Source organism: Aotus nancymaae, unplaced genomic scaffold (genome assembly GCF_030222135.1).
Source record: "Aotus nancymaae isolate 86718 unplaced genomic scaffold, 86718_ANA_hifiasm-v0.15.2.pri h1tg000003l, whole genome shotgun sequence".
In the NCBI taxonomy this organism is placed as follows: Eukaryota; Metazoa; Chordata; class Mammalia; order Primates; family Aotidae; genus Aotus; species Aotus nancymaae.
The window spans coordinates 55,736,837-55,752,681 of NW_026988414.1; the positions used below are offsets into that span (position 1 = coordinate 55,736,837).

The 15,845-nt window shown below is 39.8% G+C and overlaps 1 protein-coding gene across 1 annotated transcript in view; it reads right to left on the bottom strand.

Moving 5' to 3' along the window:
• Positions 1–15,845, bottom strand: part of CCDC171 (coiled-coil domain containing 171) — a 408,737-nt gene that overhangs the window by 9,612 nt on the left and 383,280 nt on the right. Inside the window, exons 27-28 of the transcript XR_010344271.1 lie at positions 10,364–10,469; positions 7,080–7,158 (exon numbers count right to left, since the gene is read on the bottom strand). The gene's annotated coding sequence lies outside the window, so the exon portion shown is untranslated. The remainder of the gene's footprint in view (positions 1–7,079; positions 7,159–10,363; positions 10,470–15,845) is intronic.

Here is a 15,845-nt window from a genome sequence, read left to right on the forward strand (position 1 = left end):
TCAAGGACTAAGTAAAACACACCCAAATCAGAAAAAAATGTTGCCCCCCTCTAAGTCCTCTCTCTCCTCTCCTTTTACTATTTTTTGCCTTACAGCCCTCACTGGTTCCTATTCCACATCTAAAAATTTAAAATTTTCTTGACACAGTGCCTGCCATCTTCCATAGGGACACGAGATACATTACTCTGGGTCTTTTTAGAACAAGAGGCCAAGAAGGGGCTCTATGTGCAAAGCTTTTTACGAGGGCAAGCCCCTAGAGGAAAAAGGAGCCAACAGAGGCTGGAGAGCTGTCAGACTACAGTAGGGATCTGACTCCATTAAAAGGAGAGAGAGAAGGAAGGCAAGGTGGGTGGAAGTATCTTAGACTGCAGTGCAATACTAGGGGAAGTCCTGGAGCCAAAGTCACCCATCAGAGAGGTCCCATGCCTAGCATCCCTGCCATGCCAAGTCACTGACTGAGAGCAGCCCACAGGAAGCACAGGCTTGGGACAAATGAAGCAATTTCAGAATACAGCAGCTGAGGCCTCAGTTAATGAATCATTCTCCCTTCAGTTGGAGATCTGAAAGGTGCGTTCTCAGAGCTGCCACACCAGGTAACTGACAGGAGCTGGGGCTGCCAGACTTAACAAAAAAAAAGGATGACAAGTAAGTTTTTATTTCAGATAAAACAACAAATAATATTTAGTATCAGTGTGTCCAAATATAAGCGTCTTGTATTTTATCTGGCAACCCTCATTGTAGCTCTTTTTGTAGTATACTTTATCTGTGAAAATCCTTTCTCTTTTGAACTACATCTACTTTGGTCTGCTTTAGCACCTACATCGCTGGGTACCATCTTAACAGATGCTTCTCCAAGTTGGTCTCCCTCCTACACAGACATCCATCTTCCCCACTACTCCAAATCACTCTTCTGAGAACACTGTGGTCAGGCCACCCATTCACCACTGAAGAAGCTTCCAATAGCTCCATGGTTTTTAGATTGAACCTCAGTGTCTGGCATTAGGACATACATTTGCAACACTGATTCTCACTGGCTTTCCAGTCCCTGAGCTCCAATCAGACCAAGACTCATGGCCATGAAGACATAGCTCCTGTTTTTGCTCATGCTGGCCCCCTACTCCCTGGAATGCCCTTCACAGTACAGCCTTCACCCAGATGCCAAATTTAACCTATGTGTCAAGGCTAGTTCAAATGCTGCCTTCTTGAAGGGATAAGCTAAGTATACCATTACTCTGCCCAGTACTCCTTACATCTTGTGGCACAGGAAGCAGCTGAAATAATACAGAGATATAACTTGATATGCTCTGAATGTGGAGCTTTCCACACAGACAGGATTTCAGCAAACGGTATTTCCCAATTCCACGTGTGGCATTAATATCAACAGCTCTTCTACAACCAACAGGGTAAGTCTTGCTTTTAGCCCCGGTGCAGATGTTTAATTAATCAGAGCTGCCGTCCTTGTTCGCCCTTGACTGGGTTTCCCTGATGATTACCCACTGGAAAACTCAGCCCTTTAATGCAAACAATGTCCTGATTAATGTTTTGTGCTGCGCACCAGGCTTGGCGAGTGGGCCCTTCATTAGGGAATCAGCCCGGACTGCAATGCTCTGTCTTGAAAACTCAAACCTGACTTCATACACAAGTGCCTTTCCACTTCCTTGTATGTTAAACATTTGCTTAATTCTCTTTCCTTCCTTGCAACTTTGATTTTGGGGAGAAAAGTTTGCATCAAGTGAATATAAAATATTAAATTATTCTGAGTTCAGCATAGTTTGGAGACTGACTTGAGTGGTGGAGATGCCCTCTGCCCAGCTGCATCACTGCCTCTCTGCAGTCACGAGCTTGGGTGTTCCTTTCTTTTGTTGGTGTTCCAGGTATTCATTCAGTCAGTCTCTTTCTCTCTCTTTTACTAGAAAACAGGGTTGGGGGGAGGATCAGATGATGAAATGAAAACCTTTAAATAAAATATCATTCCCACAAAGGAAAAGAATTTTCCTCTGGGTCATTATCAGTGGAAGCCCAGAGAAAAGATAATAAGCACAAGATTCCTGATTAATTAAACATTTGTGCTCATTGTATGCAATTATTCTGGGGAAAATCAACTCCGGGACATCTGTTTACTCAACCTTGGGCTGAGAAACCACCAAACTACTTCTGCCCTGCATCACCAAGTGCAATGTCAAGGCGTAGAACTGATAGCTCATAAGCCTGAGGCATAAGCCCACTAATTTTCTAGGTTGGAAACAGATGACCATGCTGCATGAGCCATAAATTATGAAGGCTGAGTAAACTCACAGAGGGTTAACTGGGGAAATCTAAAGTGACAATATATTAATACAATACATATTTACCGATACACATAATCATGTTATGCTACAGAGCAATTAAATATAGATGATAAACATTTTTATGAATGCTTCACTTATTGCTTTTTATCCAGTGAAACCACATTTCTAGCTTTTTCTTTTTTACCTAATTATAGCTCCAGTTTTACTGATTGTCCTAATACCAGTAACCCCTTAATTGTCATCCCTGTCTAATCTCCTGCCTCTGGCAGTTGGGGCAGAGGAATATCCTTGCTCAGCTCTGTGGGAGCCCAGGACTAGACAGAAGTGAACATTTCTCCCATTATCAATTGATGAGCAAAAGTTGGGTAGTGAGAATCAAGGTCCAAGAATAGGTTAAACAGAAAGTGAAACTGAGCCCCTGTAGGTCAAAGGGAGGAGACACAGGGCAACAAAGGAGCAAGGGCCCTTGAGGTGGCTTGAAAACTCACTGGCTGGATTCCAGATGCCTGTGGCAACTTCTCGTGAATCTCCCATCCCAAACCCAGAGATCCCAGGGAGGGGTAGTCTGGATTCACAGCCAGAGAACCTTTATTAGAGGTGATCAAATGAGCACAAGTTTTTGAGGAGTAGCTAATGACTGGTTGAGTCTCCCCGTCTATCTAACACCACATGTATCTGTCGAGACGCTGGGTCTGATGTGGCAGGGTCAGGGTGACCCCAGTTCTACCAAGCAGAGGACTCCACAACCTTTAGGTTCCTGTGTGAGAGGTGAAATAGGTTATGACACCCACTCCTCTGACCCAGGTCCTCGCCACCAAAACATGGAGCTTGGCATGGCATCTCTGAGTATCGTGATCTTCCCTTACCATACAGTTGAGCCTGGTTTCCTTACGAGTGTGGATGCTAGCCGTAGGGTGACCAACATGTCCCACTTTGCCTGGGACTGTCATGTTTTTTAAAGAAGTGTTTAATTGTGGTAAAAGTCACATAACACAGAATTCACTATTTTAGCATGCACAATAAGTGACTTTTAGTACATTCATAATGTTTGCAACCACTGCTATTATGTAGTTCCAGAACATTTCATCACTCCCAAAGGAGACCCTACACCCATTAGCAGTCATTCCCTATTTCTCCTTCCCCAAGATCTCAGCAACCACTGATCTGCTTTCTGTTTTATGAATTTTCTCACTTCTGGACATTTCAGATAAAAGGAATTATATAGTAAGTGGGCTTCTGTGACTAGCTTTCTTCACTTAGCATAGTGTTTTCAAGGTTCATCTATGTTATAGTTCATCTATGTTTCAGAGCTTCATTATTTTTAATGGCTGAATCATATGCCATTGTACGGATAAAACACATTTTGTTTATTCATTCAGTTGATGGACACTTGAGTTGCTTCTTCCTTTTGGCCACTGTGAATAGTTCCACTATGAATACACCTGTTCAAGTTTTTTTTGGTTTGTTTTTTGTTTTTTTTGTGACAGAGTCTTGCTGTGTCGCTCACACTGGAGTGCAATGGTGCAATCTCGGCTAACTGCAACATCTGCCTCCCAGGTTCAAGCAATTCTCCTGCCTCAAGAATCCCGAGTAGCTGTGACTGTAGGCGCCCGCCACCCAACCTGGCTAATTTTTTTTTTGTATTTTTAGTAGAGATGGGGTTTCACTATGTTGGCTGGTCTTGAGCTCCTGATCTCGTGATCCGCCCACCTCGGCCTCCTAAAGTGCTAGGATTACAAGCATGAGCCACCACACCCAGTCCCCCTGTTCAAGTTTTTAAGTGGACATATATTTTCAGTTATTTGGGGTATACCCTTAGGAGTGAAATTGCTGGGTCATATGGTTATTCTATGTTTAACTTACTGAGGAACTGTCAAACTGTTTTCCAAAGTGGCTGTAGCAGTTTACATTCCCACCAGCAATGTATGAAAAGACAGTCTTCGTTTTAAAATGGAAAGTCCCATGTCTGAGAACTGCCTCAGTCCCAGGCATCTGAGATGATTGGTTATCCCAACAGCAGGTTCTCAGCATACTCAGAGCAGTGTAGAAGAGTAAAAATCAGAGTTAGGAAGCAGTTTGCATGTGAATGCCATCAGGATAACAGCCTCCAACACCGTGCAGTCCCAAATAGAAGGAGGTATCCATCCCCATGAAGGATGGGGTATTCCATCTCCCACATGGTTTTCTTTCCCACAGCTTGATCCCAGACCTTTGTATGACACTGGTATGTTGTGGATTCTGCTAGAGGAGTGCTATACTTGTCACCTGGGACTCCTGTTAAACTAGTTTCTCATTGAGCAGGTCTTAGATGTGGCCCAAGATTCTACATTTCTTGCAAGCTCCTATGTGATGCTGATGATGCTGGTCAGTGGACTTCACTTTGAATAGCAAGGATGTAGATGTTCTTCTAGCTCCCAGCTGCTGAGTCTGACTCTTAATGTGCTAGTAAGAGTAAGGAGGTGATGGGGCTGGAAGCTATACTGTCAAGGATCTGTTCTAGGTAAATGAGGACACTTGTACATCAAAGTGAAATGGATGAATTAGTTATACTAAGTACAACAGCAAATGTGTGACTCTACTACCTGGTTGACACTATCCATCGGGCCATACTCTATAGGAAAAGGAGGCTGGACAAGTAAGCATTATTATGAAAGACTTTGAAAAGCATCTACTAAACCCAGGATGCCCCCAAAAGGAGGAAATGAAAAAGCAATACCCTCCTACCTTGCCTCAAATAAATAAACAAAAAGAAAACAAGAGGTCCCTTGGGAGTGGATGGAGGTAGATTTTATTTTAAAAGAATATAGTATATACAGATGGACGGGACAGAAATTCAAATTATCTTGAGCTTGTCTGTGGAGTATCATATTCTAAAGGGCAAGACATCCCCAACAGGATGGGCTTCCCAGGATACGATCTCTGAGTGGCCCTAAATTTCAGGTGCCACATATGTAGGTATCCCCTCTGCACACATGTTCTTCTATATTGTTTCTGTTTGTTGTATCTATGATGCATGGCCACAACTTCCTTTGGTCACATGACTTTCCTATTCCTGAAATGACGCCACCTCTTGATATGTGCTCTGGTGTCCAGAATAAGGCGAACTGGTTGGGGTGCTGGGTGCATGCAGCAGAAGGTAAAATCAACCTGTCCAAGAAAGTAGCCCACAGTTCCTGTTCTGAGCCTGCACTGCTAGGTCTGCCTCAACCGCTCTTGCTTCTGGTGGTCTGAGCATGTCTATGAGGGGTCCTTCTATGCCTGAGGAAGCCATAATTATAACCAATAATTCATCTCCATATGGAGTAGTTGCTCTCATAGGGGGCCCAGCTTCTGGAAGTAGAAAGGAGATGTTGGGAGTTGGCTCCTTCTAAATCAGAATAATCTCCCTTTAGAGTGGACGCTCTAAGTTTGATTATATGGGCCTGGGCCAGTTTGAGATATGATAGCATTAAGGTATTATATTAGTTTCCTATTTTTACTATAACAAATTACTGTAAGTTCACTATGGTAAACATGAAACAGCACAAATTTATTATCTTAAAGTTCTGGAGGTCAGAAATCCAAAATAAGTCTTACAAGGCTAAAATCAAGGCATAGACAGAGCTGCATTCCTTTGAGAGGATCTAAGTGAGACTCTATTTCCTTGCCTCTTCAAGCTTGCATTCCTTGGCTCATGGCCCCTTCCTCCATTTTCAAAGTGCATTACTCTGACCTCTGCTTCCCTCATCACATCTTTTTCTCTCATGAACCTTCTTATCTCCCTCTTATAAACACCCTGTGATTACATTAGAGCCGCACACATATTCTAGGATAATCTCCCCATGTCAAGATTCTTAATTTAGACAGAAAGTCCCTTTTGCTGTGTTAGGTAACATATTCATAGGTTCCAGGGGGTAGAATGTGGATATCTTTATGGGTAGGTGGGGGGCACTATTCTGTCTAAAATAGGCATATCTGAAGACCAGAAAAACCTCAGCTGTGACAGTGACCAGGTGAATTCCTTACTGATCTTGAGATGATCAATTACTGAAACATTCAGATAAAAAAGCAAAAGAAATGTTGAATGAAAAATTAGTAATGCCCAATGAACCCACCAAATTCATGAACATCTTTGTTTATTCTGGAAGTCTCCCAGTTGGAAAGGGCTGACTCCTTCAGGAACTTCATGCAAACATCTTGGCTGGACTGAACACGGTCCATCTCCAACCTAACTTACTCCTCTGGACAGGGTAAGAGTTGGTGCTGCCCCAAGTCATAGGGATAAATCAAGGGAGCAATACTTAAGTCAGTGTGGCAATGTTTCTTATTTCTTAAGATGTTAATCATTTTGCTATACTAACATGGCTCATAGCCAAATTCAAATAAATTTGAGAAAAATACAGAAAAATAAATAAATTTGAGAAAAATTCATTATTTCTTAAGATGTTAATCATTTTGCTATACTAAACATGGCTCATAATCAAATTCAAATAAATTTCAGAAAAATAACTAAATCAATCTATTTCAGTCAAAGAGATTACTTTTTATTTGAGGACCTGTCAGAACTTTAATAACTTTAATGTGTTAATAAGCAGTTCAAATTGCTGAGAAGGGAAAACAGAATACAATGAACCCCTAAATGCTTTGACCTGAGAAGCCCTTAGTAGCCCAGCATCTACGTCTTCCAGAACTTGGGTTCTGTGGCATAGTGCTCGGGAAACACTGAATCAGGACATGAGCTATTTAAATGATGATGTTCTGTCCAGGGTTTGATAAGGGCACTGGTAATTCAACATATGAAAGATTGCTTACCATTCTCCTGGATGTGGTCAGCCTCCTGGATGTGGTTGAAATGCCAGTACTCCAAGGTTTTGCTCAATAAAGGTCAATGCTGCAGGAACAGACAAGTGACTCAGCTGGTGGGATGCAGGTGGACACTGTGATCTCTTGGGATCCCATCTTTCCTCTTTTTTGGAGAACACACTGGCCTGGACAGGGAGATAAAGGGCCTAAAGAAGCTTTATCACAAAGTTCATGCTTTTCTATTTAGAAAAGGTCTCAATTCCAGGTTTGGTAATGGGGTGTGCCTACTTGGAGGGAATATAAAGCAATTATTTTAGGGAGGATCTGAAAACACTTCCTGTTAGATTGCTATTTAACCAGGAACCCAGATGCAGGCAGCAGTCCCTCTCTGGGGATCCAGAGCTGAAGCTGAAGAACAGGCATGGTACAGGGGTGAGCAGGTGCCCCCAGTCCCTCCCCTCTCCATAGGCCTACTGGGCCCAGGTGGTACATCCCATAGGATGGGTGAGAGGGCCTTCTTGGCCCTCATAGTAGCCACAGTCACCTAATCTGTGCTTCCTTCTCTGCAGACTTTGCATGATAATTCCATCCTGTTTTGTGAAGGAAAGAAGACCGTGTCTATAAAAACATACAAGAGGTCTTCAAATCTCTTCAACCTCCCTTGAGACTTTCCTGGAACTGAACCAGTATATTCAAGACCATTCCAGATGAGTACTATTTTTCTTGATTCAATGTCAGTTAGGATATGGGGTTCTATGCATTTTCTACAATACTGCTCACTGCTGAAGTAGCCATCACCTCCTGCCAATCATGACCACTCTGTCCTACACTCATATGCCTACTTGTCCCTTGTTCTATGCACTGTCCAAATGATCTCTGTCCCTGGGTCCTAGATATGGCGGTAGTGGAAGCATCTGTGTTTCCTCCAAGGGGCTGCTTGGGCTGCTTAGGCTGCAGTAACAAACAACCCCTGCATTTCAGTGGTTTAAAAAGGCAAAAACTACATTTCCAGCTCATTCCACATGCTTATCTCTCATCAGCAGGGGACTCTGCATGGGTCTCACTCAGAGGTTCAGACTAACAGATCCTACACCATCTACAGCATAGCTAGTCACATAGTAGAGAGATGGGGGGACGTCGCAAATCTTGAATTGACTCTAAGACTTTTGCTCACATGAGTATTTTTCATAACAGCTATCATTTATTGAATACCCACTCTGCATCAAACACTTTTCAAACATTAGTTCATTTAATCCTCAACCACGACACATTTATGAAATATTTATTTCCTCCATTTTTAAAGAAAGAGACTTGAATCGTAGAGAGATTAAGCAATTTATTGCAAATCTAGCAAGTGGCAGAAACTGGCTTTGATTCTTCAGCCAGCTCCCAAATCCCTGCCTTTAGCTACTTTGCCTTCCTCACTTGAAAACATTCTCTGATTCCTGAAATTATTTATGTAAAACATCTTATAAAAGTATGACAGTGAAATCATAGTTATAAATTTAAAGAACTGTCTTATTGAAAGGGGAAAATTTAAATGAAAAATCAAAATTGTATGTGCAAAACGCATATAACAATTAGTGCAATACTTGCATTTGTCTTTGTTCATCAGTGAAAGTGAGTGAAACTGCTAGCGTATCTTCCCACTTATGCTTGTAAAAAGAAATTCAAGTGTTCAGTAATTATTTTTAGTAGTCTCCTCTTGGCAGAGATTTTGCTTTCTGAGGTTTCAATTACTGGTGGTCATCCACAGTCCAAAAATATTACATGGAAATTTTCAGAAATAAACAATTCATAAGTTTTAAGTTTCTTACCATTTGGAGTAGCGTGATGAAATGTCACAAGGTCCTGCACCATCCCATCTGGGACATGAATCCTGCCCTTAACCAGGTGTCCATGGTGTGTATGCTCCTTGCCTGTGAGTCACTCAATAACCATCTTGGTTGCTATGTCACAGTGTTTGAGTTCAAGTCACCTTTATTTTACTGAATCATAGCTCCCAAGTGCAAGAGTAGTGGTGCCGGCAATTTGGATATGTAAAAGAGAAGTCACAAAATGTTTTCTTTAAGTGAAAAAATGGATGTTTTCCACTTAATAAGGAAAGAAAAAAATCGTATGCTGTACTTGTTAAAATCTGCAGTAAGAATGCATCTTCTACAATTTCTTCATGAAATTGTAAAGAAGGAAAAAGAAATTCATGCATAGCATATACAGTTCGAATATCCCTTACTAGAAATGCCTGGAACCAGAAGTATTTCAAATTTTTTATTTTTTTGGATTTTTGGAATATTGCATATATATAATGAGATATCTTGGGGATAGGACCCAAGTCTAAACATGAAATTCACTTGTGTTTCATGTATACCTTATACACATAGCCTCAAAGTAATTTGTATAATATTTTTAATAATTTTGTGCATGAAACAAAATTTGTGTTAAGTGTTATGTATGGAATTTTCCACTTATGGCATCATGTGGATGCTCAGAGAGTTTTGGATTATGGAGCTTTTGGATTTTAAATTTGCAGATTAAGGATGCTCAGCCAGTACAGGGTTCAGTACTACTCAAGGTTTTAAGCATCCACTAGGGATCTTGGAACATATCCATTGCAGATAAAGGGAAACTATTGTATTTTCTGTTTTTTTCCCCAAACATCTCTTGACAAGCCTCTGAATCTTGATTCGCATTTTAAAAGAATTTTCAGTGCCAGAGCCCATTGATAGCTTCCCTGCTGCCCAGAAGTCACTAATCAGTGACATCAACTTTCCATTCGATAGCCTTGAATTCATGCTAAGAACTGAGAGAATGAGTTCACACACTTGTAATGATTAAAGACTTGATTCATTCAGTTACCATTTGTCAAAATATTTACATATCCAGAATATTTTGATGTTTTATGGGATAATAAAAGTAAATATTTAAAATGCAGACAGTCTTAGAAAATCTAGAAAACATGGTAAATGAAGACTGTAGCCTTTCGAAAAGAAATGAAATTTCTCTAACCATGTCTTTCTGTTTCTTGCTGTCTCTCTCTCTCTCAAACTCTTTCACCCCCGCCACCCCTTATCTAAACCCAGGTTCCCCTCACAGCTCAACTCTTTCCCTTGCCTACATGAAAACAAGAAACAACGGTTGTCATAAACACCCAAAGTCTGGTAGCCTTCTGTCTCCCTAACAACAGAATTTAAATCCCTTCTATAGGGAATTAGTCTCTACTTGGGATGGCCCCTCATCTATCCACTCACAGAGGTCATACAATTTACTTTTTTTAATGGGAGCCATCAACTCACCAAGATTCATCCTCACCACTCATAAACCTAGAGGAACTTGGCTTCTCAGCAGCATCTGAAGGATATTTTTTCCAGGGACTGTCCTTTGGTTCTTAGACAGGAGTAGCTGGAGAGAAGAAGTCAGGGTTCAGAAATCTTCCCCTAGGGATGCAGGGTGATACAGTGCAATACTACTGACAATTTCATAAAAGTCATGGGTTGAGTCAACTCTCAATTAAAGGCTTTGAAGAGGGACTTTGAAAGGAACTGTTAATTTTTTGCCTTTGCAACAGATTTGTTCCTGTTTTCTTAAATTAATCCACTACTTCTTTAGGTTTAGTCTTCCAAACAACCCTCAAAGTAAAAGCCTTATCATCCACAGGCAACATTGTTCAATCTTGGTTGCTAAGTCAAATGGCAAAAAGGCATGAATAGAAAGGGATTTCCCTGGAGAAGAATGTTGGTGGGCCTGAGTTGGTGGGCTTCTGAGTTCACACCATCTCTGAAAAAAAGGCCCTCCTAGATTTTCTAAGGGCCCAGTTCCCTACAACCTTCTGTAGCTCCCTTGAGTATCACCATCTTTCTTAAAATTAGTCTAAGAAAAAAAAACTAGACTCAGTTATCTAATAAATTAAGGGAATTGACAGGGCCACTGCATTGGAGCACAACTCCACTGGGTGCCATTCACATAATAGTCTATGTAATCAGTGAACCCTGGAATTATAGAACACGGTAGCCCTAGTAGGTGAGTGAGAGATAATGAAAGATTCTTTGATTTATTACTGATTATGCTTAAATGATCATAATTCATTCAATGAAGAAACAAGTTATTTAAGAACTTAATAAATTAATAAAGTCCAATTATTATCAGGAAGGGAAAAATAATAATATTTGAATTACCATGCTGCTGTATTAGACACCACAAAAAATTATTTCTTTTTAATGCTTATATATTGACATATATACAAAGAAATTTATCTTAGATATTTGGAACCCCCTGCAATGTGGGAGTAAATGGAATCATCTCCTGCCTTTTCCTTTTCTCACTTTCATCAGGTCTCCAGTTTTGCTAAGGATAATGCTATATGCTTCTTAGAAATAATGATATCGTATCTTTCTGATCTTTGGCTTTTACAAGTTAGCTCAGAAAGGGTTAAAAATTGACAATTCATCTAATACGTTAACAAGCATCACAAACACATGAACAATGTTCTTGTGGATATGGGAGATTAGCACTTAACATTTATTCCACCTACCTTCTCGGGGGTCTTCCTGCACTCTAGAAGCTGAAAAAAAAATCTCAAAACTACATTTATTGGACTCCCTTACAGCTATGGTTCTGGATGTTATTTAATTTAGAGACAGAAACGAGATAAGGACATGTTTTGTGCTGCTTCTGCCATTTCCCCCAGCAATTGCTGCAGTGGTGTTCGCTTCTGCTATACTGGCTTCTCTACTATGGTGGCTTCATGAGGCAGGAGCAGTTCTCTCTGTGACCAGTGCTGTGGTGCTACTCTTAACGTCATACTTCAAAGCTCAACCTAGGCCTCTTTCTCATAAAAAGTATGTTATGAAATAAATATTTGTAACATAGATTAGATGAATTCTATTTCTTGCTACTGAATCTGACTGATTCCAAGTTCACCCAAAGTCAGTTATAATAAAAAAAACTTAAAATTGTCTCATGAGCTAGCAAAATGCTAGCTTGTGCAGCATTTAATGCTTGTGCAGTTGCAGTAAAACAAGTATTCTCAACACTGAAAGTTGAAAAACAAATTAAATACAAGCTTTTTGGTAAGTGATTAGGTAATAAGACTCAAAAACTTTGAAAAGTTTCTTTGACTTAAAATCATTCTTCTTAAAATTCTAGCTCTAAAATGTATTTTAAAAGTTGTATGGACCATGAGGTTCACTACAGTATTGTTCATAATAGTTAAAAATCGGAAACAAGCTAAAGCTACAGTCATAGAGAATGTAAAATAATTATGTGTTGTCTGTATGATTGGCCATAGTAACACTGAGGTATATTTACATGATTCTACTGAGTTTTTAAATCAAAATGGTAATTTTTTGTGCAGTTTGATAAAATAATGGCAAATAATACATGTAAACATGCAATGAAAATATTGTCAATGAAGCAATAAATGGAAATACAGTATTGTAAAATATATTTGGGAATATAAATGGAAATACACCTTCTGGACAAAATGAAATTTCTATTTCTAGATACTTGAGGAATTGCCACACTGTCTTCCACAATGGCTGAACTAATTTACACTCCCACCAACGTGCAAAAGTGTTCCTATTTCTCCACATCCTCTCCAGCATCTATTGTCTCCAGATTTTTTAATGTTCGCCATTCTAACTGGTGTGAGATGGTATCTCAATGTAGTTTTGATTTGCATTTCTCTAATGACCAGTGACGATGAGCATTTTTTCATACGTTTGTTGGCTTCATATATGTCTTCTTTTGAAAAGTGTCTGTTTATATCCTTTGCCCACTTTTGAATGGTTTTGTTTGTTTTTTTCTTGTAAAGCTGTTTTAGTTCTTTATAGATTCTGGATATTAGCCCTTTGTCAGATGGGTAGATTGCAAAAATATTTTCTCATTGTGTTGGCTGCCGGTTCACTCTAATGATTATTTCTTTTGCTGTACAGAAGATCTGGAGTTTAATTAGATCCCATTTGTCTATTTTGGCTTTTGTTGCCAGTGCTTTTGGTGTTTTAGTCATGAAGTCCTTGCCTATGCCTATGTCCTGAATGGTTTTGTCTAGATTTTCTTCTAGGTTTTTTATGGTGTTAGGTCTTATGTTTAAGTCTTTAATCCATTTGGAGTTAATTTCAGTGTAAGATGTCAGGAAGGGGTCCAGTTTCTGCTTTTGCACATTGCTAGCCAGTTTTCCCAACACCATTTATTAAACAGGGAATCCTTTCCCCATTACTTGTTTTGGTCAGGTTTGTCAAAGATCACATGGTTGTAGATGTGTGGAATCGCCAAGGCCTCTGTTCTGTTCTATTGGTCTATGTCTCTGTTTTGGTACCAGTACTATGCTGTTTTGATTATGGTAGCCTTGTAGCATAGTTTGAAGTCAGGTAGCATGATGCCTCCAGCTTTGTTCTCTTTGCTTATAATTGTCCTGGTTATGTGGGCTCGTTTTGGTTCCATATAAAGTTTAAGGTAGTTTTTTTCCATTTCTGTGAAGAAGGTCATTGGTAGTTTGATAGGGATAGCACTGAATCTATAAATTACTTTGGGCAGTATGGCCATTTTCACAATATTGATTCTTCCTAACAATGAGCATGGAATGTTTTTCCATCTGTTTGTGTCCTCTCTTATTTCCTTGAGCAGTGGTTTGTAGTTCTCCTTGAAGAGGTCCTTTACATCCTTTGTTAGTTGTATTCCTAGGTATTTTATTCTCTTTGTAGCAATTGTGAATGGGAGTTCGCTCTTGATTTGGCTCTCTGTTAGTCTGTTATTGGTGTATAGGAATGCGTGTGATTTTTGCACATTCATTTTGTATCCTCAGACTTTGCTGAAGTTGCTTATCAGTTTCAGGAGATTTTGGGCTGAGATGATAGGGTCTTCTAAATATACAGTCATGTCATCTGCAAACAGAGACAATTTGACTTCTTCTTTTCCTAATTGGATACCCTTTATTTCTTTTTCTTACCTGATTGCTCTGGCTAGAACTTCCAATACTATATTGAATAGGAGTGGTGAGAGAGGGCATCCTTGTCTAGTGCCAGATTTCAAAGGGAATGCTGCTAGTTTTTGCCCATTTAGTATGATATTGGCTGTGGGTTTGTTGTAAATAGCTTTTATTATTTTGAGATACATTCCACTGATACATAGTTTATTGAGAGTTTTTAGCATAAAGGGCTGTTTAATTTTGTTGAAGGCCTTCTCTGCATCTATTGAGATTATCATGTGGTTTTTGTCTTTGATTCTGTTTACATGGTGGATTACGTTTATAGACTTGTGTATGTTGAACCAATCTTGTATCCCTGGGATGAAGCCTACTTTATCGTGATGGATAAGCTTTTTGATGTGCTGTTGCAATTGGCTTGCCAGTATTTTATTGAAGATTCTCACATTTATGTTCATCATAGAGATTGGCCTGAAGATTTTTTGTTGAGTCTCTGCCGGGTTTTGGTATCAGGATGATGTTGGTCTCATAGAATGATATAGGAAGGATTCCCTCTTTTTGTATTGTTTGGAATAGTTTCAGAAGGAGCGGTACCAGCTCCTCTTTGTATGTCTGGTAGAATTCGGCTGTGAACCCATCTGGACCTGGACTTTTTTTGGTTGGTAGGCTATTAATTGCTGCCTCAACTTCAGCCCTTGTTATTGGTCTAATCAGGGTTTCAACTTCTTTCTGGTTTAGGCTTGGGAGGGTGCAAGTGTCCAGGAATTTATCCATTTCTTCCAGGTTTCCACATTTATGTGCATAGAGTTGTTCGTAGAAATCTCTGATGGTAGTTTGTATTTCTGTGGAATCAGTGGTGATATCCCTGTTATTGTTTTTTATTGCATCTATTTGATTCTTCTCTCTTTTTTTTTTTTAATAATCTGCTAGTGGTCTGTCTATTTTGTTGATCTTTTAAAAAAAATCACCTCCTGGATTTATTGATTTTTTTTTTTTTTTTTTTTTTGAGACAGAGTCTCACTCTATCACCAGGCTGGAGTGCAGTGGCACAATCCGGCCTCACTGCAACTTCCATTTTCCAGTTTCAAGAAATTCTCCTGCCTCAGCCTCCCGAGTAGCTGGGACTACAGGCATGTACCACCATGCCCGGCTAATTTTTTGTACTTTTAGTAGAGATAGGGTTTCACCATGTTGACCAGGATGGTCTCAATCTGTTGACCTCGTGATCTGCCTGCCTTGGCCTCCCAAAGTGCTGGGATTACAGGTGTGAGCCACCATGCCTGGCCGATTTATTGATTTTTTGAAGGGCTTTTTGTGTCTCTATCTCCTTCAGCTCTGCTCTGATCTTAGTTATTTCTTGTCTTCTGCTAGGTTTTGAGTTTTTTTTATCTTGCTCCTCTAGCTCTTTCTATTTTGACGATAGGGTATCAATTTTAGATCTTTCCTCGCTTCTCATGTGGGCATTTATTGCTATAAATTTCCCTCTAGACACTGCTTTAAATGTGTCCCAGAGATTCTGGTATGTTGTGTCTTCATTCTCATTAGTTTTGAAGAACATCTTTATTTCTGCCTTCATTTCATTGTTTATCTAGTCAACATTCAGGAGCCATTTGTTCAGTTTCCATGAAGCTGTGTAGTTCTGAGTTAGTTTCTGAATTCTGAGTTCTAATTTGATTGCACTGTGGTCTGAGAGACTGTTTATTATGATTTCCATTCTTTTGCATTTGCTGAGGAGTGATTTACTTCCTATAATGTGGTCAATTTTAGAGTAGGTGTGATGTGGTGCTGAGAAGAATATATATTCTGTGAATTTGGGGTGGAGAGTTCTGTAGATGTCCATTAGGTCCACTTGGTCC